The sequence below is a fragment of the Fragaria vesca genome, unplaced genomic scaffold, assembly GCF_000184155.1.
Source record: "Fragaria vesca subsp. vesca unplaced genomic scaffold, FraVesHawaii_1.0 scf0512996, whole genome shotgun sequence".
NCBI lineage: Eukaryota > Viridiplantae > Streptophyta > Magnoliopsida > Rosales > Rosaceae > Fragaria > Fragaria vesca.
The window spans coordinates 196,432-218,910 of record NW_004443408.1 but is presented as its reverse complement, the minus strand read 5'-3'; the positions used below and the strand labels follow the sequence as shown (position 1 = coordinate 218,910).

Sequence of the window (22,479 nt, the reverse complement as noted above, 5' to 3'; positions counted from 1 at the left end):
CTTCAATTTTAGAAAAATAAATACTTAAATATAAACACAAAAACTCTTCTGCTTAACTCACTACCCTTACTAAGGTTAAGCTTATAGGATTTATGCCAAACTCCTCCTGCAACCCCCAATGGCTACCAAATTTTGACACAATCTTCCTCTCAACATTCTAAACAACTTTCATAACTACCACATTGAACAATTTCAAGCAGAAACATGCCAATCGAATCAAAACATAAAAAAAATCCCAATTTCAAAACCCTAGCACTTCACACCTTTGATTCTCCTTACCTAGCTCGAGTTAGATTGAATCCTTTTAAGGGTTTGCTGTACAAAAGGAGAGCTTCCAAATGAGACCAGCAGCTCCGGTTATGGTGGCCGGAAAAGGAAATTTCTGGTGAAAATCCACCACGCACAGCCGTGGCTTTCGGGACTAATGTAATATCCCGTACCTAAAAGGTTATTGTTCGGGGTTATGAGTTACCGCGGACTTTTCTTTATTCGCACTCAGAGATTTAAATAGCGATTACTCGAGTTTGTTTTCGAGTTTTTCTGAAAACGGTAAATAGTAGATTTAAAACTCCGAAGTCGTGGTACATGTTTATATGAGCTCACCGGTATGCCCGGATTATTTTCCGGAGCGACGAGCTAGGTTCTTTGAATTATAAAGTTTACAGGAAATTTTCAATTATTGTTTCTTGTAACCGTTTTACCGTAAAAGACCCAAAAAGTTGACTTTTCGTTAAGTCGATAATTTGGGAAAACTTCCTTCATGGAAGTCGTAGAGGACATTAATACGAGTTCGTGGACACGTGGCACGCTCAAACCGGAGTTAGTATGAGAAAGGTATGGTCTAAAAACGGAAAGTTACTGTTTCGATAAAGGGTATAAATAAATAATAAAAGAGAGAAAGGGACAGAGAAACTTTTGGAAAAAAAAAAAGAAGAAGGGTCGAGAATCTGGTGGAGAAAGGAGGAAGAGAGAAAAGAAAAAGGAAGGTTCGGGAGAGAGAAGAGGGGGGAATCAAAGAAAAAAAAAGAAAAGGGAGATCAGTTCAGACCCAGAGCGGGTCTCTGCCGACCCGAATAGCAACGACGGGCGACCCGGCTGCCGCTCCGTTCTCCGGCGACGGCGAGGAGAAAGAAAGGTGGCGACATGTCACACCCCGGTTCTTAAGTTATTTTACGGTTATTTACTCTTGGTATTACTTTGGCTTTTACCGTGTTGAGTAACCGTTTACTACTTAAGGACCCTAAAGTTGACTTTTTCTTCTGTTTGGAATTTGGGAAAACTCTCTGCATGAAAGTTGTAGAGGACGTTAAACAGAGTTCGTGGACACGCAGCACGCTTAAAACGGAGTTCGTATGAAGAAGTTATGATCTAAAAATGAAAGTTACTATATTGGTAAAAGGAGGTAAATTCTAGTAGGCTTTATTTTGTGGATGTTTTAAGCTGTGGACCGGGCCAATAAGAGGGGAAAAAAGCCCACTGCCCACCTCTCTCTCTCTCTCTCTCTCTCTCTCTCTGTCTCTCTCTCTCTCTCTCTCTCTCTCCCTTCCCTCTTCTCCTCCCCGAGCCCTCTCCCGTCGGAAGCTTTCCCAGCGTCGCCCGTCGCTGTCCGGCCACCGGAGATCGCCGCACCGGTCCCAAACGGTCGGCCGTCGACCCAGCTCTCTTCTTGGACCGGTGGGAGCCGCCCTAGTGCCGCCGTGAGGGAGGAAGAGCGCTCGGAAGGTCCGACTGCTTGATGGAGTCCCGACGCCGGAACTCGCTCCACCGGCCACCATTTCCGGTGATTTCAGTCCCATTTGGAAGTACTCTCTGTGTGTAACAATTCCCTAGAAGGTAATGATCCAATTCAAAGTGTGTAGGAGGATTTTCGGGCTAGGGTTTGAATTGGGGGATTTTTAGATGTTTTGATTCGATTACCCTAGTTAGGCTTAGAATTGGGCAAGTGTTGGTCATGAAAGTTGTTTGGGATGTTGAGAGGAAGATGTTGTTAAAATTTGGTAGCCATTGGGGGTCGCCGGAGTCGGCCGCCGGCCGCCGCTGCCGGCGGCGCCGCCGCTGTAAAGAGGCTTTTCAGGGTTTTAAATGTGCTTAATTAAGGGGAGTCTAATGGTATGAAGTTTGGAACGTTTGGAGAAGTTTTGATAAGTTTTGGGATTTTAAAAGATTAAGGATTGTGCCGGTTGTTAGAATGAAAATCCAGTCGTTGGATTTCCTTGATATTTATTCTAAAATGTTAGAATTGAGGAATTAAGGTTATGGTGGAGTTTGGTGGAAATCCGGTGAGCTTAACCCTAGTTAGAGTAGTGGGTTAAGCGGAAGAGATTTGAGTGTTTATTTTCAAATGTTTAATTTTCCAGAATTTAAGTTTGGTCCTGAGCATATTTATTGTGCCAAGATACGAAGGGAACCTCGCTTGAGTAGTGATTCGGAATTCGTCAGGCTTAGGCTTAAATCTGTGAGTGGACACTTTGATTTTTAATAAATATGCATGCAAGATTTTATAAGTTAACATTTTATTTCCGAGCATATATTATAATTTCGGCTTATAAAATGATCATGGAATTTATTTGAGTTTGATGCAAGGAGAAATCTTTGTCATGATTTATGGATTTGAGCTCGGATCATTAGATTGGATATTATATGTGATTTCCGGATTTAATTATTATCGGTTTTATTGTTGACTTTGAGATTTATTAAAGATTACCGAAGATGAGATTTTCGGTAATTCTCTATAACTTTCTCGTTTATTTGTGGATTATCGATCTTGGCATTGAGCATTTTTTTTACGTGTGGGACACGTCATTGAATTTAATTATTTTCTTTGCTCTTCAAATTCTTGAGTACGGTTGGGAATCGTACTTATGTTTTAATTATGAGATTCGGGGAAACTCACATGGGTTTATGTTTCTTTATTTATGAAATACTTGTTGGATCATTATTATTCATGCTAGCCTGTTGTTCCGCCTTTCGAGGCGATGTAGCTTCCACGTTTTAAGTGGGGTTACTCAAGCTCTTTCCACCTTCGGGTGATGTGATGTAGTCGACGACATCACGCAAGCCCTACACCCTCTCTGTTATCATAACGTGAAGGTGTAGGGAGTATGGGAGTACTTTGCCTGGGAGGCAACCGAGTCTGGGAGGCTCACTTGTATAGCTATATCTGCTTCTTATTTATTTGTTGTTTTTGACTAGCGGGGCTAGTCCATTATTTTGGTGTTTTCTTTTACGAAGGGTATTATTTATCTTTGGCAATATCTTGACTAGCGGGGCTAGTCCGTTTTCTTGGGAATTTCTTTATGGAGGTTTTATCAACACTTGCATGTAACAGATTTCTTGATCATTGGAAAATAGGGAAGTAATTAAGTTTGGTTAGTTATATTGCGATTAGTTACTTGATTATTTTTCGTTCACTCACTCTAACGTTTTTATGTTACTTTCCCCTGAGCCCTTCGGTTTCAAATGCCCAGTGTGCAGGCTAAGTTTTAAAGGAGGTCGAGCGTACATGGAGTTGAGGCATAGTCAGAGGCTGCTTCCGCTTATTCTTTATTCATTGTTTTACATTTAACTCTAGATATGCTCTGATAATCAGTTAGTGAATTAATGTTGGTTATTGTTGGTTGTGGGTTTAGTTTAGTTGAGTAATTGTTATATTGGGAGATGTGTTGAGCTTGGGGAGCAGGAAGGCTCCAGGTGTTGAGGATGGATGTTTGGTTATAAAAGTGTTAAGTTTGATTTTTCAGGTAAGGGTTGTCCATTTTTAAGGAAGGTTATGCCGAATTTTCGGTAAATTTTCCTTGAAGGTGGATCCCGCAGGATTTACCTCGGGTTTCAGGGTGAAATTCGGGGTGGGTCCTATCACGACAGCTTTGTCTCGATGTCCTGGTCTTCTCCATGGCATTTATTTGCAGAGATGAAGTCTAGTGAAGAAGAATCGAAGAAGAAGAAGAAAGGCTGGGTTCGCCGGCCAACTTTGGATTCCGGCCACGACGGCGGGCATGGATGGTGTGGGTAGCTTTGTCTCGGTCTCGTTGACGTTCCTATGCCTTCAGCTTGCAGAGATGAGGTCTGGTGAGTGAGAATCGAGGCAGAGGAGTGGTTTGAGTTTTTCGGCGAGGGTTCGGTGTTTTCCGGCAAAGTTGTGTTCGACTCAGGTATCAATCTTCATCTACTCGTTGAGCTCTTCCTTGCTGTGTACTTGAATGCGATTTTGGACTGTGTTTTGGAGATTTTGGGTTTAGGCAGTCGGTGACCACCATGTGTGGCCACCGTGTACGGCGGCGGCGGCAGTTTTGGGAGTGGGTTTCTAGCTTTCTTAATATATTGAATTGGTAGGTGTGATTACAGGTGCTTGAATTCTAGTTTGGTTGAGTTTTGGAGAAAGTTGGGTTTTTGGCAGAATGATTGATGTGTGGTGGCTGCTATGTTCGACGACGGAAGGGGTGGCAGTAATTGTAGTTATGATTCTGGGTTTGGGTTGCTGTATTGAGCTTGTATATGTGATTTGAAGTTCTGGATATCTGAAATTTGTAGGTGTTTGGTGATGGGGGATCTAGATGTTCTTGTTTGGTTATGTGTTACTGTATTAGTGATGGTGGTTTCCATGTTTTTGGATTAAGTTCCACAACAAGGAAGCTACAAACTAGGAAATTGATGTTATATATGATTAAAGTACATAAAGGGAGAAGTTAGGTGATATTTGGATTTATGTCGAGTATTGTGTGAAATTGGGAAGAGCATATTTGGTTGTTGTGAAAATGAGATTGAGAAGGATGCATATGTTTATGGATTTTTGAAAAACGAGAGGAGGATAGTCCAAGTTGAAGTGTGTTGCTGGGGAGTGGGAATCAATAAGGGATTTCACTATAAACTGTTAATTTTGGTTATGGATAGGTTCGTTGATAAGTTGTTGCTATGCCTACAATAAAGTAATGATATGAAGGAGATGGGAAGATTGATCAAGATTGAGATAGGCAAATATAAAGGATTTGGTTTTAGTATATTTAATGGGTGTCCATAGTAAATCTAAGATGGAATGTTTAGTAAATTTGGGTTCAAAGAGAAAGAATGCATGTTTGATGATTGGTATAAGATGAGTTTTATATTATTCTAATGAAATTTTGATTGGGCACATATATATATATATATATATTTATATATATGTATGTGTGCATACATATACACACTCTTTGGCACTTGTGTAGGTTGTTTTGTGAGTTGAGTGTGGGGTTCGGTTAAGTTGATGAGTTTACTTATTCTCTTGGAACTTTATATTAGAATGATAATAAATTGGTATAGTTTTGATGATGTATGAGGCTTTGTATGGCCGGGTTGATTTGATGAAATGGTTTTTATGAGTCCGTAAGTATGGTTTAATTTTGGACTTGTGGTGGTAAATGAGATGTTGTTAGTGAAGGTAGAGAAGTAGAATAAATGTTGAACTACGAGTGGCTTGATCCCTTTAAAAGGGTACGTAGGCAGCCCGAGCAAGTTTTAGGTGCAACCGCAAATTAATAAAATAAAATTTAGGTTCCCAACACGACAAAAAATATTTGTCGTTTTGTTTGATTATGAGATCCTATCTCATTTTCGAATTAGGATTTCCTTATTTATTTTATTCGTTTATTCTTTTAACACCTGGGTCAAGGTGTTACAACTAATTTCTCCTTCATGGCGGCGCAACACGACCAACCACCTACCTAGACTTGAAAAGGATGTTCGAAGCTTCGATTTGATACATAGCTCGCCCTCTAACTCGGCCGGACGGCGGCGAATGGAGGCGATGAAGTTCCGGCAGCAATTCTAGAAATTCTAGGCAATTTCTGGAATTATCCCGAAATGGGGAGTCTGATTTGCTATTTATAGAACTTGAGTCTCCGGCGAAGTTACCAATCTGCCCTTGACTTTAAACCCTTATAACTTTTTCGTCCAAACTCCGATTAAAACGTGCCATATATCCACGAACTCGGTTTAACGTCCTCTACGACTTTCATGAAGAAAGTTTTCTCAAATTTCGAATGAAGGAAAAAGTCAAATTTTAGAGCCACTAAAAACTTGAATACGAAGGTAAAAGTAAAAACATGATGCTCATTTACGGTCCAAGTGACGGTAAATGGTCAAATAAGGTTCGGGGTGTTAAATAAATGACATCTAGGTGTACTCAAGGAATTTGAAGTAGCATGCTAAACATTTAAGATTGGTATTGTAGACTTTGAGAGAAGCTCAATTGTATGCAAAGCTCAGTAAATGTGAGTTTTGGCTGCATAAAGTAGGGTTCCTAGGCCATGTGGTTTCGGCAGAAGGTGTCAGTGTGGATCCCTAAAAGGTAGAAGCAGTGACAAATTGAAAGGGACCTACTAGTGTGACAGAGATTTGTAGTTTCTTGGGATTAACAGGCTATTATTGTCGTTTTGTCCAAGATTTTTCAAAGATTGCCGCTCCTTTTACAAGATTGACCAGGAAGAGGGTTAAGTTTGAGTGGTCCAAGAAGTGTGAGCAGAGTTTTCAGGAGCTCAAGGATCGCTTAACTAGTGCTCCAGTTTTGGCACTCCCTGATGATAGTGGAGAGTATGTGGTTTATTGTGATGTTTCTAGACAAGGTTTGGGCAGTGTATTAATGCAGCATGAAAGAGTAAATTCTTACGCTTCTAGGCAACTAAAGCAACATGAAGTAAATTATCCCACCCACGACCTAGAGCTTGCTGCAGTGGTTTTTACACTAAAATTGTGGAGACATTATCTTTATGGAGCCAAGTGCCAAATCTTTACCGACCACAAAAGTCTTCAGTATGTATTTACTCAGAGAGAGTTAAATATGAGGTAGAGAAGGTGGATGGAGTTGATTAAAGATTATGATTGTACTATTGAGTATCATCTTGGGAAAGCTAATATAGTAGCGGATGCTCTTAGTCGCAATCCTTCTATGTCTTTAGCACATATGAGGACAGTTCGGGTTCCACTTCTTTATGAGTTATGAGCTACATGAGTTGGGTTGTCTGTGAATGAGATTGGTGCTTTGGTAGCCAAATTTCATGTGAGACCAGTTTTGATTGATAAAGTGCGTGAGGCACAATATGATTACCCTTCCATAGCTCGGTTGATAGAAAGAACACTTAATAGAACGACCATGGATTTTTCTGTCAAGAGAGATGGAACTTTGTTGTTCAAAAACAGACTTTGTGTTTCGAAAAGGAATTTGGAGTTGAAACATGAGATAATGGAGGAAACTCATAGTTCTGCATATGCCGCTCATCCTGGTAGTACTAAAATGTACAAGACCTTGAAGGATTTTTATTGGTGGCCAAATATGAAGAGGGAAATTACCGCTTATGTAAGTAAGTGTTTGATTTGTTAGCAAGTGAAAGCCGAGAGGCAGAAACCTTCTGGTCTACTTGAGCCATTGCCTATTCCGATATGAAAGTGGGACCACATAACTATGGATTTTATTTTTAGTTTACCTCGTACCCGTGACTGGCATGATGGTATTTGGGTGATTGTGGATCGATTAACAAAATCTGCACATTTTCTGCCAGTGGGAAAGAAGTATACATTGGATAAATTGGCAGAACTTTATTTGAATGAAATTGTTAGACTTTATGGTGTGCCAAAGTCTATAGTATATAATCGGGATCCCAAATTCACTTTTAAATTCTGGGGAGCTTTGTAGGCAGCTTTAGGCACTTTGTTACACTTCAGCACAACTTTTCATCCTCAAACTAACGGGCAGTCTGGGAGGACTATTCGACCTTGGAGGGCATGTTGAGGTCTTGTGCTATGCAATTCAAAGGGAGTTGGGATAAGAATTTGTCCTTGATAGAATTTGCCTACAACAACAGTTTTCATTCTAGCATAGGTATGGCTCTCTTTGAAGCACTTTATGGGCGACAGTGTCTTACACCTCTATGTTGGAATGAGGTGGGAGAAAAAGAGGAGCTTTGTGGTTCGGAGATAATCTAGGACACAAATGAGAAGATCAAGATGGTTAGAGATAGAATCAAAGCGGCACAAAATCGACAGAAGAGTTATGCAGATAACCGCAGGAAGGACCTTGAGTTTCAAGTAGGTGATTGGGTATTCTTGAAACTATCCCCATGGAAGGGTGTAGTACGTTTTGGTAAACAGGGGAAACTTAGCCCGAGATATATTGGTCCTTATGAGATTATAAAGCGGATTGGCACGGTTGCTTATCGATTGGATCTACCTTCAAAGTTATCCAGGATACATAATGTCTTCCATGTGTCCATGCTTTGCAAGTATATTGCCGATCCCTCTCATGTCTTGTAAGAGCAACCGATTAGTTTGAAGAAAGATTTGACCTATGAAGCCGTTCCCTCTCATGTCTTGCAAGAGCAACCAATTATTTTGAAGAAAGATTTGACCTATGAAGAGGAACCGGTTCAAATTGTTGACCGTAAGGAGCAAGTGCTTAGGAACAAAACAATCCCACTTGTCAAGGTGTTTTGGAGGAGTCATCAAGTAGAGGAAGCTACTTGGGAATCAGAAGAGCAAATGAGGCAGCAGTATCCCTATCTCTTTGATTGACAGGTATGTAAATTTCGAGGACGAAATTTTTATGAGGGGAGAATTGTCACATTCCGGTTCTTAAGTTAAATTACGGTTATTTACTTTTGGTATTACTTTGACCTTTTACCGTTTTGAATAACCACTTACCACTTAAGAACCCTAGAGTTGACTTTTTGTAGGAAAATTTCTTAAAGGAGGTCATAGAGGACGTTAATACAACTTCATGGACATGCTATACGTTAAAATTGAAGTTAGCATGTAAAAGTTATCAGGTAAAAAGGATAAACTCTAGTTAGTAAAATGTAAATTTTTATTAGGTTTATTTTTGGGTATTAAGGTGTTGGACTGCGTGGGAAAAAGGCCCATTTCTTTTTCTCTCTCTCTCTCCTCTCCTGCGTGCTCTCCCGACCCCGCCGGACTCTCTACCTTCGATCGTCGCTGTCCAGCCAGCACAGACCGCCGCACCGGTCCCAATTAGTCGGCCATTGTCTCATCTCTCTTTCTGGATCGGTGAAAACCTCCCTAGCGCCGCCGTGAGGGAGCAATCTCGCTCGGAAGCCCCAACTACACAGTGGCAGTCTCGTCGCTGGAACTCGCTCCTCTGGCCGCCATCACCGGTGATTTTGGTCTCATTTGGAAGTGCTCTCTGTGTGTAGCAATCCTTCATAAGGTAATTAACCACTTCGAAGTATATGAGGATTTTCGGATGGAAATACTAGGGTTTTAGAATTGGGATTTTTGGTTGTATTGGTTCGATTACCCTAGTTAGGCTTGGAATTGGACTTTGTGCTAGTTATGGAAGTTATTGTGCGTGTTGAGTGGAAGATTTTGTCAAATTTTGGGGAGCATTGGAGGTCGCCGGAGTTAGGCTGCAGGCGGAGAAGACAGCGGCGCCGCCTCTTTTGGGGAGTTTTTCTTGTAGTTAAATTTGTTATGTTGAGAGGAGTCTAATGATATGAGGTTTGAAATTTTTGGAGGAGTTTTGGTTAGGTTTGAGATTTTTCAAAGATTGAGGGTTTTGGCGGTTGTTAGAATGAAAATCTGGCCGTTGGATTAGAATGAATTAAAGTTTAAAAAGTTGTTTCAAGGCTATCGATGATTGTGGTGAAGTTTGGGCCTTAATATATTAAAAGTGAGAAGTTGGGCAAGGGAGAAGAATTTATTGGCTCCATTTTTATTTCAGTATTTTCATTAAAGTATTAATCTAGTCTTGAGATTTAATATGATTTGTTGTTCAGGACGTGAGGAGGATTGTGTGGAGGAGGCCTCGGATCGTCGGTAGGCATAACTGAGCACTCTGTGTGGACTTTTGATTTTAACATCATGCATGCGCTAAAGTTTCCTTAATTTCAAAGGCATATTGGAGTCTTATTATATTCTTTGGCTTCGCGTCAATTTTCATTTTTTTGCATGTCGTTTATCGAGCTGTCATCTGATAAGTACTCAGACGACAATGGTCGTCTGATAAGTACAATATATGTCGTCTGATAAACTTTACACGACAGACAAGATAAACATATCTGTCGTGTGTATGCATCTAGATATGCAACAAACTCAAACAATCTGTCGTTAGACAATGGGTATCACGGCATAAAAGTATCGTTGGAATTACTTTTATACACAAAAGCGAACAATTGTATGTCGTCTCATACCAATTTAAACGTCTCTTTTCTGTCATCTGACATCAATCTCAGATGACATACACTATTGTCTTCTTTTACTTTAAGACGACACATTAATGTCGTTTGAAAGATGTAGAGATGTCAAAGTCTATGGGTCATCTGTTGTCTGATTTTATTTGGATGTCAATTCTATTGGATTTTAAAGTCTCAACAAAATTAAGCATTTGCACAACATAATTCAGAAATCTCAAATTCATTCTCATTGCCAAAACCAACAAAATTTACAAAGAGCTATTTGTTCTAAAGACAGGTTGTTTATAACATCAATGAGTTATTATTTTTAAAATGACCTATGTAATACATCTACAATGGTCATTTCATGTATAACTTAAAAAACTATATAAAAGAGACATCAAACCATCTCAAGCAACTATAATTGTAGAGTGCATAAAGTCCTCTTAACTGTAATCATGTACTCTGATACGTCCTTCTTCATAACCAAACTCAATATCCACCATTTACTCAAGTGTTTCCTGCCAAACTGAAGATACAAAGCTTTAGTATTTTTTTCTTAATTACAAAAACATAGAAACCAAATATAAACTAACATCAGTAACATGTAGTTTAATGAATAGCCACAGAAACCAAATACTCAGTTCAATGAAACCAACATAGCTAGACTAAGAGAACACTAACAAATTACAGACTATTATAGATTGTACCATTGCGTTAACTGATGTACAAATCTCAAAATTTAGACTGTCAAACAACCCTTAACACCTACCTGTTGTTACTTGTCATTGAGTTAAGATAAAACAAAGTCTTTTGTCGCTGGGAGTATCTTGAAAATAGTTGAAACAAGAAACAAATTACAGTCTTTTATCAATATGGTTGAAACAAGAAACAAAATATACCAAAAGAAAGTTGCGGGAGTATCTTGAAAATAGGAGGTCTAGAAACTTATAGATGCATTCAAGCCAATTCCATGAATTGAGCAACCAAGCTATTTGTCATTTTAGTTATAATTAATCATAGAAACCAGTCAAACATATGAGGGAGATCATAGAACAAACTTTGTAAAAATAGCAGAGAGACTTACGCCAGATCATAGAACATTATCCTAATATACCAAAAGAAACTTGGGGGAGTATCTTGAAAATAGGAGGTCTAGAAACCTACAGATGCGTTCAAGCTGATTCCATTAATTGAGCAACCAAGCTATCTGTCATTTTAGTTATAATTAATCATAGAAACCAGTCAAACATATGAGGGAGTTCATAGAACAAACTTTGTAAAAATAGCAGAGAGACTTACGCCAGATCATAGAACATTATACTTCAAGTCTATACTGCACTGAACACATAGGCAAGATCAGAAGAGTAAAAATGGAAAACATGAAAAGCTACATCATTCACAATCTACAGACAAAAAACATCCTATCACTTAACCATATATATCAAAGAAACAGTATAAAATGTTAACTACAAGTATCAGTTGCATGCTCTTGGTACTATTACAATATATATACAGTATACCCCATGAGGAAGTATATATATACCTGGAGTGTGGTAGAATCATCCATTAATAGTGGAGTAGCATTTTCATGTACATTTGTTCCTCTACTTCATGATAAGCTTTGCAAGATTTTCCTCAACCATTTACTCTAATGTTGTTGCAAGCCTCCTTTAATAGAAATCTTCCTATATTCATTCAGCAAACCAAAAGCTAGACAAATAGAAATAACAAAACTATCAGCTACCTGTTTGGGTTCTATTGCAAATATATAATCTATAACTTACAGCGAACCCTCTTCTTCCTTAATTGTTATGATGCATGTAATATGAATCTGATGAATATATTATCGAAATATGTAGTGTTTTAATTGCAAATGTAAACATAAAACGATGGATATGTATAATAAAATGATTTTAAATGTAAATATGTACATAGTGAGTTACCGCTGATGTTGAAGACTCCCTCAGCATAACTATATATAGCAAGGAGCGCTGCTATAGAAAAACTTAGAATAGAGTTGATTTAAGTAAAAACAACGGCCTAGACAATTTTTTTTGTTTTTAGAGACGATACTCTTCTGTCGTCTCAAAATGTCTATATTAATTGTTATATTTCTCTTATTTTTAAGACGACAGTCATATGTCATCTTATGAACACGTTAATTTTAACTGTCTGCACGTTGTTGCATTCAGACGACAGAATTTTAAATGGCTGTCGTAAAAATTTATCAGACGACAGTAAAAACTACTTCTGTCGTTTGATCCCTGTCGTATGATTGCAAAATTGGCGTAGTGAACAATTCATGGGAATAGATTACAGAATAATAGGTATCGTTTGTGTGCCATAATACTTAACTATGTTCTCATGTTCAAATAAAATCAAAAGAGCAATCTCCTTTCAAACCAACATACCTTATTTCTTGACACTTAAACCAACTCAACACTTTAATATTTGGAGTTCAATTTCACCAGTACACTACAACTCGATCCCTTACTAACAACCAACTATAATTCCCATGTCAACTCAATTCATTTATAAACAAGTTACAAAACACAACAACAACACCAAAATTCAACTTGCTAACACCTTCCTCACCTTAAGATCAAACTAACCATAGTCATGCCTTAAGCTCTAATCTCCACAATCCAAATAGGCTCGGCAGCTTTCCAACCCCTCCTAACTCTTCCTCTAGCTGTTCTCCTCCTTTCACTTTTCTGAAATTAACACAACCCATGCTTTAATCCAAACTCAAAACACAACAACACAATAACAGAGAATGGCAATACCTAAGCTCACCTTATGATAAAGGTAATCCATTATTCACCAATCCCTCACTAGAGCTTTACTCATTACTACAAACAAAATAAGTACGAACATGCAATGTAGCCTAGTGAGGCAATTTAACAAATACCTGGTGTGCATAAAATCAATCCCACCACCCCATCTCAAGTTGAAATACCCAATTTCGTCTTTGACTCCTTCAAAGATAATCCTTAAACCAAACACACGAATCCTGCATCCCTATGAACACAACCCAGCGAAAGCAATTATAAAATAAAATTCTATATTTGAATTGTAGATCCCTAACCCAATCTAAACAAACACTAAATCAATTTACAGTTAATCAAAGAGCTTAGCAGCAGAGATAACATCAGAGCCTAAATTAATCTAGGAGTTCGCACTGAGGTTCGTCTTTTGTCAAACCCTAATTTTGTGGCCGTCCAGTGATCGAGGGTGAGAGATCATAATGGGTTCTTCGTGAGGCATGGGGATGAAGTTGGGGGTTTTAGATCGAGTTCAGTGTGTTTGTGTTTGACATGGGGTTGAGAGAGTTGAGAGAATGAAATTAGACTCAAATCTATCAGGGAGAGAGAGAGAGAGAGAATGAAAGTTAAAGGTGAGTGAATTGGTTTTTTATTGTCAAAAATCTCTTACCCTAAACTGGAGAGACAACAGTTTTCTGCCATCTTAAAACAAGTCTTTTTATTACTTAATTTGTCAAGACCCACCTCGAATTTTACCCTAAAACCCGAAGTAAATCCTACGAGGACCACCTCTAAGGAAATTTTACCGAAAAATCGACATAACCTCTTTTGAAAATGGACAACCTTTCTTAAAGAAAACCTGCAAACACTCCTGAAATTTCTCAATCCAACCTTAACTTCTGGAGCCTACGTGCTCCCCAAACACAACATCTCCCAATTTATTTACTAACTTTAAAACGAATAATCTCACAACCAACAATCACAGTTCAGAGCAACTCTAATCGAGAGGAAAAGAACTAGAAATATAGAAATGAGCGGAAGCTATACTATTGACTATGCCTCTTCTCTATGTACGCCCGACCACAACTATGCTAACCTGCAAACTAAGCATTTTTAAAACGAAGAGCCCAGGGGAAAACATTTGAAACCATTAGAGTGAGTGGACAAAAGTAAATTTAAAAGAAATAATTCTTTATGCTTTCCCAATTAACTTAAGTGGAAAAATTTAACGGCATGTAACAAACTCAAAAGCTTTTAAAATTTACAGAATTTACGGAAACGTGACTAGCCGCGCTAGTCACCAACACTTCATAAAAAATAGAGTCTCTCACGCTAAAATAAAATATGTATGTATTACACTTGTCATATCCCTTGTATGAATTTTCTTGAAACAACAAAGACAAATAGAAATTCACACAAGGCTACAACGCTTGCGTCTAATGCTCACGTCGCACCATAATGGAATTTTACCTCATTATGGTGGAAAAGACGGTGTATATATACGCGCATATCCCCTATATAAATTCTTATATTTATATAAGACTACGACGATTGCGTCTAACGCTCACGTTGCACCATAATGGAATTTTACCACATTATGGTGGAAAAGACGGTTTATATATACACGTATATCCCCTATATAAATTCTTATATGTATATAAGGCTACGACGATTGCGTCTAACGCTCACGTCGCACCATAATGGAATTTTACTCTATTATGGTAGGTAAAGACGACGTATTAGTACTAGCTAGTACTATTTACTTTTATTATACTATTATTATTTCTTCTATAATACACTACAATATGATATATATATATATATATATATATATATACTCACTGAAATTCTTAATTTCGGTTATTCTCTAACAACGTAAATTATTTCGCATGCACATTATTTAAAACAAAAGTCCACTCACAACTTTAGGCCTAAGCCTGACGTCGATCCGAGGCCTCTTCTGCTCGAGCCTCCTTACGTCCTGAAACAAACTGAACCGAGTCCTCCTAGGGCAAGGCAACTGGGTTGAAGGCCTTGCAAACCATATAAGGCTTGCCCGGATTGGTGACCGGAGGAGGAAGTTCCGGCAACGGAACACCATGGACGACCGGAGCTCTCGGGCGTGATATCTCCCTCACGACGGCGCTAGAGAGGCTGCCACCAGTCCAGGAAGGAAGAGGAGATGATGGCCGACCATTTAGGACCGGTGCGGCGGCGAACGGCAACCGAACGGCGGCAGGCTGGCGACGGAAAGTCCTGCAGCGAAAGAGGGAGAGAGTCGGGAGGGAGAAGAGAACAAAAAGAGAGAAATGATTTGGGCTTCTGCTCTCAACCGGTCCAATCCCACCAAATAAACCCAACTCCACAAATAAAACACCCCAATAAAAATTACCTTTTACTAGCTAAAATTTATCATTTTTACCGTCGTCACAATTTCCTCCTACGAATATTTCCTCCGAAATAATTGTCCCTCAAAACCCCTCTAGGGACTATTTAAACTACAAACTCATTGACGAAGACGGTAAAACTCTTATTATTATCAGACTAGTAAATAAGGTAAAAAATTTAAGAGTCGGGATGTGACATAATTTCTCTTATTTTTGGGAAGACAGATGATTGTCGTCTCATGCACACACTAATTTTAATTGTCTACGTGTTGTTACATTCAGACGACAGATTTTTAAATGTCTGTCGTTAAAATTTATCAAACGACTTCTGTCATTTGATCCCTGTCGTCTGATTGCAAAATTGGTGTAGTGTGGATTAATGAGTTCCATTTGTTTTTCTGGAACTCTTACTAATTTTATGTGACATGTGGGACATGTCAAGTTGTTTATATTATTACAGTACCTGTGATTATTACGTAATATTTCCAAGTACAGTTGGGAACTATACTGTGCGCTATTGATTTATTATATTTTTAGGGAAGTGTTGTTCTTATTAATTATTTTTATTATTTTACTTCACCATAAAAGGGTTGATATATATTTATTTATTGCTACCTAGCCATTATTAGCGGTCCTCACCATAGGTGAGTAAAGCGCTCAGCGTGGGACACTATTATAACATGGGAGGCACCGATTGGTTTATATTTATTATTAGTTAGCCTTTATTAGCAGTCTTCACCATAAGTGAGTAGAACGCTTAGCGTGGGATGCTATTAGAGACTGGGAGGCTCCGACCCTAGCCTAGGAGGCTCATCGTTATGGTGAAACTTCTTCCCCATTTTTATGATTTATTGGAACCAATAGGATTGGTTCATCACTCTTATCCATAATTATTTTTGGAAAATTTCAAGAGTGGCATGCATAAATATTTTCTCAACGGAAAATTGGGAAAACATAAACTTTGATTTCATTGCTCCATATTTAAGTCAATATTATTGTTAATTATTTTTGTCCACTCATGATAACGTTTAAATACTTCTCCCTTGGGCCTTTCGTTTTTAAATGTCCAGCCTGCAGAGTTCGGTTCGGCGAGTGTAAGAGGCGAGTCATATTTTCCACCTCATCTAGTTTCCACTCGTAGGTTACCGGTTTAATCTACTTGTATATTTTCCCGTTTCCTTCAGTTAGTTGCTCTGATAACCATGGAATGTTGTATTTATTTATGGTTGTGTGTTAAGAGTTTATGACTCGATTTAGAAGTGATCTAAGGGATTTATTTGGTGTTGTTGCTATGAGATATTAAATTATGAATTTGCTTCTGAGTTATTAATTTGTGATGTGGTGGTTATTTATTTGGGGGAGCGGGTGGCTCCAGGAGATGTTGATTGATTTGGTTATTTAGAAGTGTTATTGGAAGTTTGTTATTTTTCAGGTAAGGTTACTCATTTTCAAGGGAGGTTGTCAAGACCTACCCCGGATTTTCCCATTAAAATCCGGGATAAACTCTGTGGGACCCACCTCAAAGGAAATTTTACCAATATTTTGGCATAACCTCTCTTGAAATGGGCAACCCTACCTGAAAAATACCAACTCCCAATACACTTCTAAACCAAAATATTCAATATCTCCTGGAGCCACCCGCTCCCCCAAATAAACATCCACCACCTCACAAACATAATATCTCAAACAATTTCATAATTTAATTTCTCATACAATCCCACTAAATAAATCTTTCCAATCACTCTTAAATTTAATTATAAACTCTTAACACACATACTCATAAATTAATACAATATCTCATGGTTATCAGAGCTACTAATTTGAAGGAAACGAGAAAACACACAAGTAGGTTAAACATGTAACCTACGAATGAAAACTAGAAGTGGTGGAAAATATGACTCGCCTCCTACACTCGCCGAACCGAACTCTACAGACTGGGTATTTAAAAACGAAAAGCCCAGGGGAGAAACATTTAAAAACGTTGGCGTGAGTGGACAAAAATATAACAATAATATTGACTTAAATATAGAGCAATGAAAACAAAGTTATGCTCTCCCAAATTTTCCATTGAGAAAAATATTTATGCATGCCACTCTTGGAAATTCTCCAAAAATATTTATGGATAAGAATGATGAACCAATCCCATTGGTTCCCAATAAATCATAAAAATGGGGAAGAGGTTTTACCATAACGATGAGCCTCCCAGGCTAGGGTCGGAGCCTCCTAAGCTATAATAGCGTCACACGCTAAACGCTCTATTCACCTATGGTGAGGACCACTAATAATGGCTAGCTAACAAATAAATATAAATACCGATCGGTTGCCTCCCAGGCTATAATAGCGTCTCACGCTAAGCGCTCTACTCACCTATGGTGAGGACCGCTAATAATGGTTAGCTAGCAATAATTAATATATATCAACCATTTTATGGTGAAGTAAAATATTAAAATAAAAAGATCAACACTTCCCTAAAAATTATAATAAATTCATAACGCATAGTACAGTTCCCAACTGTACTTGGGAAATATTACGTAATAATATAAATCACTTGACATGCCCCACATGGAGCCTAGCATGAGTAGTGGTAGGGCGACCTCTCTGTCCTTTGCCCTACTAGAAGCTGCCTCTGGCTGGAGCCATGGTGCAAGTACCACTACTAGAAGCACCAGCTGATGTCTGACCCATGGTCTTAGTAGGAGCATATGTGGCTCCCTGGGTCAAAAGGGGACAATCCCTCTTGAAGTGATCTAGCTGCCCACACTGAAAACATCCCCCTGGCTGAAACTGACTCTGCCTAGACTGAAAAGACTGTCCACCAGAAGTCCCACTCCTACTACTCTATCCACTCCTGAATCGCCCAAACTAATGCCCAATAAAATTCCTGAAGGATCAACTACCATGCCTCTTGAATCTCCCACTAAAACTAGAGCCAGAACTCAAACTGCTACCATGCCCATTGCTAGTAGATGATCCAGAACCAGAGGTGGACGCCAATTTCTTTGATGAACCCTGGCTAGGACCACCAGAATCACGAAGAGCTAACTCCTGTGCCTCTATATTAATAGCAAAAGTCACTGCCTGGTGAAATGACTGATATGGCACAGCTGTCATCCTGTCTGAATAAATACCACCAAGAGGTATTGTTCACTTTAACGTCATGGTTAGACCTCAAAATGTTGCTTGAAATGGAAGCCTGATCAATGACGAATGAGACACAATGACCAGCTTGTCTTGCATGTCCATCCTTTGACCGAGTGTTTTTGAGGTCATGAGTGTAGACTTTTGCTATAAGCTCAGCAACCTCGGCTTCTTTTTCAGCCAATTTCCTCTTCGACTCGATCTCAATATCTGCTATCCTTTTAGCTTCTGCTTCTCTTTCAACTTGCCTATCTAGAGCATCGCGTTCAAGTTGAGCTAACTTCTTTGTCAACTCCTCCATCTGTTGTTTCAATTGCTCTTCTAGGTTTGACGAGCTTGCCATGAGAACTTGAACATTGTCAGAATCAAAATCACAACTCTCGCTAGACCTTGCGACTGATTGAGGTATCAAAACGTGTAAGAAGCCTTCAGTTGGAGTCGAGGTCTCATATAAAGGATTACCCTTCCACGAGACAAATAAAGGATTATTCTTTAGAGACGTATATCCTTCTTCTGACGTAGTACTTGCTGACGACGTATCAAGCATCATCCTTTTAGCCATGTTGCGAGTAATTGGACCTTTGTAGGAATCATCTCCATAAACACTATATTCCCTAGTTTTAGATCCCCTCGGCCTCCCTGGACCTCTTGCTGGTGCATCAAGAGCTTTTGAGATCTCCTCTGCTAGCTTCTTTGGATCAAGTTCTTGGCTAGTTTGAGATGTTATTTGCTGTGAGGACATTGTGGACCTTTGTGAGCCTTCGAGGGGAAGTTGAGGTTCACGTTCACCCTCTTTGTTGTCTTCTTCACCTCCCTTGGTGGAAGTCACCATCACGGTTTCTACACTTGGTAGGTTGACCCGCATCATACCAACCATGATATAGGCTTGCATGGGAGTCTTCACCTCCCTTGAGGGAATCTTCATTCCTTCCTCACTAGGTTTCGGCTGAGCAATCTCTGCCAGGATGGCTTTAATTGACTTAGCTTGAGCATCTCTCTTCCTTTGAGCTCTTGCAATCCTCTTCCTCTTTTCTCAAAGCATTTTTGGAGGCAGCTTTGAAAGTCTGAGTCTTCACAGCACTTACACCTAGCTTGTCTTGTTTTGTTTCAAGCTTTGCCTTTGTAGAAGTGACAGGAGCATGGGCAATCACGAATGACATTTGATGACCAATTCGGCTTGGGTGAGCAGTAGTTGCTGGGAGCTTATGGAAGAAAATGGTTACTTGTGGTGCCATTGATTTGTTTTCGCTATGAAACACACATAACAAGTTAATAACTTTATAAAAAAAGATGAAAGGGAAAATGGGTCCCCAGCGGAGTCGCCATAACTATGTTGGATAAAAATGTGCACGAAGCGTAAATGTCACCCAACATAATTTCACTTGTATTCATTAACAGAATAGAGTTTAAATTATGTCTGATTCGACCCATTCAAGACAGAACGTGTCTCTTAATTACAATCCCTTGTTACAAGGGAACACCCTTTGATTCCATTTATCAAGAAACCATTGTAGGTTTGTTTGTTTTTGTGACTGCACCCACATTTGGGAATGGGTTGCCTACGTACCCTGGAGGGGATCAAGTCACTTGTAGTTCAAAAGTTCAAATGAGTGAATGACTCATTGGAGAGCTTCGATTTAGGAATAAGAGTAATGTTTGAGATGCGGTTGTATCCAGATTATTTGATTCTAGATTGCCTACATACCCTTGCGGGATCAAACCACATGTAGTTCCAGTATTTGTGATTTAAATGGGTAGGTGACCCATTTATTTTGAATTTGTGTTTGGGATATTTGTGAGGGTTTAAAGGCCTTAAATTTGGTTTGGGTATTTGATATTTGTGGTGTTTAGGTGAATTTGACTGGTGGAGTTGAGATTTAATTTGAGATTTGTGACTGGTAGAGTTAAGGATTTGATTTGAGATTGGTGGTTGCATCTAGTGGGTCGCTAGATTGCTACATACCCTTTTGTAGGGATCAAACCATTGTAGTTCAAAAATTTGGGTATTAGAGTATTTCTTGGTTTTGTACCAAACGCAACTTCATTCGGGTTCCGAAGCAGTTTTAAACGAAACCAAAGTTTGGGTATTTTGATTTGAACACCCGTATGTTGAACCTCGTTGAACTTTTCAGATGGGCCCAAATTTGACATGGGCCTTGCTTGTGAGTCGCATCCGTCAAGGGTTGATGTGGAGGCCCGTTAGCTTTCCCTCTCCCCATTCTTCATTTCTTTTCTTTCTTTTCCTGATCTTATTTAGATCTTCTGCTGCCTTGTTTATTGTAACCCAGAAGAACTTGAAGGCTGAAACTGATCAAATGGAGAGGGAGCGCAGCAACCGACTTGGTGATGGCAGTGCTCCTAAGTCGCCGAGAAGAAATTTATCAACACTGGGAGGCTTGAGATTTGCTGTGTTCTTACTCACTGTGCGAAATTGGGTAAGGATAACCCCCATTGTGTTCTTGCTTTCATCCCTACAATTCAAATACCCTTATGTCGAAAGTATCTCCATTATGCTTCAGAGTAATTTCGAAGGATTTCCCACTGGTCAAAAGCTTGTTTCTTCACAGGTAGCGTTCAATTTGGTTGCTGCCTTTTGTTGGATAGGTGCTTTGTTACAATTCTTCAATGGCAAAATTAATTATCCTTCGCTTCCTTAACTTCGAGTAAATTAGCTTAGCTTCGAGTAGGTTAACTTTGCTGCAGGCTTCAATTTGCAGGCTTTAATTTGAGGAAGAACACGTCTTTTGCTTTGAGACTCTAAACTTCTTAGCTCCAATTTATTTGACTGTGGGTGTATTCGGCTCGCTGCGTTGGAACTCTAGAAACAAAACTTGTTTAATTAAGTTTGCTTCTTTTGTTTTACTCCATGGTGGTGAATGCATATTTATGTTTGAGTAAACCTTCTCTGTTTGGGAGGGTCACCGCCAAGTTGATTCTTGTCATCTTATGATATTGGAGAAGAATCATGAGAAAACTCACCGAGCCCCCTTTGATTTTTAAAGGGACAGAGCCAAAGATTCAATGACTCTCTTTGCTCGGATGTTTTTGTAAGGTTAACTTGACAGGAACTACTTGTTCTCTTTTTGCAATATCATCACCATTCCTGCTACAGCTTGAAGGATTTTAATTTTAACAATCCCTTTTTGTGCAGGTATGAAACAAAGGTAGTAGTTGAAGTATCGGAATAGATTGTCATGGTTCCAGAGTTTGAATTTTGAGGGTAAGCCTCTGTTATTGTCTCTTTTAGTTTCATTGCACAGTATTTGAGTTGGTGCTTGAAACATGGAATTTGGGCTCAGGCTATTTGGTGGGTGGTTTTGGAAACATGGATTTTGGAAAGATATTTGGCTGTGGTGGTTAATGGGGAGCAGGGATAACAACGGCTTTTTGTGGTGGAATTTTGTGTGTTGGTTTTGTGTTTGGTTTTGTAGGATCAAAAGGGTAGAAACAAGAGTAACCGATCTGTTATAGTAACCAGTGTCAAAGTACCCAGAGAACCAGAACCATCTTGTAACCATAGTGCCACAGTAGCCATAGAAACGGAACCATAGTAACCATAGTGTCATAGAACCATTGCCATAGTATCCATTAGTAACCAGTAACCAAAGTGACCAGTGTTTAGGGTAACAAGTAACCAGGAACGATCCACAAGGGATTTGTGTAACCAAGTAACTAGTAACCGGGAACGATCCACAAGGGATTTGAGTAACCAAGTAACCAAGAGAACACAGTAACCATAGTAACCAGATCGATCCACAAGGGATTTGAGTGACCAGGAACAATAGTAACCAAGAGCACCAGAGGCCATCCGCAGGGAACATGAAAGCAGTGATGCCTCCATCAACAGAACATAAAAGAGCTATGCAAAGAGAAAGAGAACTCGCCATCCGAACCTTGTAAAGAAAGAACTGCTCCTTTGTGATTTTCCTTGCTGCTCGCCTGCCTCCTCCCGTTGGTGTTGTTTTTCTTCTGTGTTGTTCTCCTCTCTCATCCTCTGCCTCCTCTCCTCCTTTTCTTTCTGGCGGAGGTGTT

The 22,479-nt window shown here is 39.2% G+C and overlaps 2 non-coding genes across 2 annotated transcripts; both read left to right on the top strand.

Annotated features, from left to right (window-relative positions):
* Positions 1-1,003: 1,003 nt before the first annotated feature.
* Positions 1,004-4,552, top strand: LOC101313086. Its single transcript, XR_185466.1, has 2 exons — positions 1,004-1,145; positions 3,865-4,552. It is a non-coding gene; the product is annotated as an uncharacterized LOC101313086 (transcript).
* Positions 4,553-21,606: 17,054 nt separating this feature from the next.
* On the top strand, positions 21,607-22,479 carry LOC101312885. Its single transcript, XR_185465.1, has 2 exons — positions 21,607-21,667; positions 21,747-22,479. It is a non-coding gene; the product is annotated as an uncharacterized LOC101312885 (transcript).